The sequence below is a fragment of the Lucilia cuprina genome, chromosome 3 (assembly GCF_022045245.1).
Source record: "Lucilia cuprina isolate Lc7/37 chromosome 3, ASM2204524v1, whole genome shotgun sequence".
Lineage (NCBI taxonomy): Eukaryota > Metazoa > Arthropoda > Insecta > Diptera > Calliphoridae > Lucilia > Lucilia cuprina.
The window spans coordinates 8,094,497-8,095,648 of NC_060951.1; positions in this window are offsets into that span (position 1 = coordinate 8,094,497).

Genomic DNA, 1,152 nt, shown 5'->3' on the forward strand with positions numbered 1-1,152 from the left:
GATAGATAGATAGATAGATAGATAGATAGATAGATATATAGATATATAGATATATAGATATATAGATATATAGATATATAGATATATAGATATATAGATAGATAGATAAATAGATAGATGTTATGTTAAATTTATAAAATTTTATTTATTAATTTGAAATGTTGAATTAAAGGAAACTAAAGAACTTTAGATATCAAAAAATTTTAATTTTGTTTATTTATTTCATATTAACTTTTCTATTATTATTATTTTATTTTTTGATTGTTTGACAACTTAAACTTCTGATAAAATTGAATTGTAAAAAAACAATTGTAACTTATTTTTTTTTAATAATTAAAGTGTTCTGTAATTGTACAACCATGTCGTCAACATTAGCTCCAGCGATTTCCGTTGGATTAACGGCAGCAACATTTGAATCTTTATGCTTAGTACTTTTAGCAACCGATTTTGGTGTAGTTTTATCAGCAGCAACGTCAGACGATTCACTTTTAATTGGTGTATTTGTGGAACTTTTCTGTTCTGACGTTTTAAATGATGTAGTACTACGACGACTTGCCTCAAATTTCATTAAACATGATCTCAATTTTCCGTATTTTTTTATAAATGCTACAATATCGTCAAGACAAGATACACATACAAATACTTTTTTACATTTTATTGGTCCCAGTTCTATGTTAAAAATTTCCTTAATTTTTTCGCTTGATACTATGTCTATTAATAAACAATTATCCTGATTATTTTTAGAACAAAATGTACAGTTTTTATCATCCATTTTATTGAATCTAAGAAAGAAGAAGAAATAAATAAAAATCTTGTTAAAGTATTTAATATAATGTGATGACGAATAGAATATTGCTAAATCGGTTCATATTTGTCAATTGAACGGGTGAATTATAAAATGTACAAAGACTAGATCAGGCATGGAAAATTTAAATTTTGAAATAATACTAACTGATCACAAATATGGTACTTTTAAGGTTTAAAAGTACTAAATTAATACGCCTTTGGACTACGGACTAGATTTGACTAGACTATAGACTAGAAAATAGACTAGACTATAGACTAGACTATAGACTAGACTATAGACTAGACTATAGACTAGACTATAGACTAGACTATAAACTAGACTATAGACTAGACTATAGACTAGAC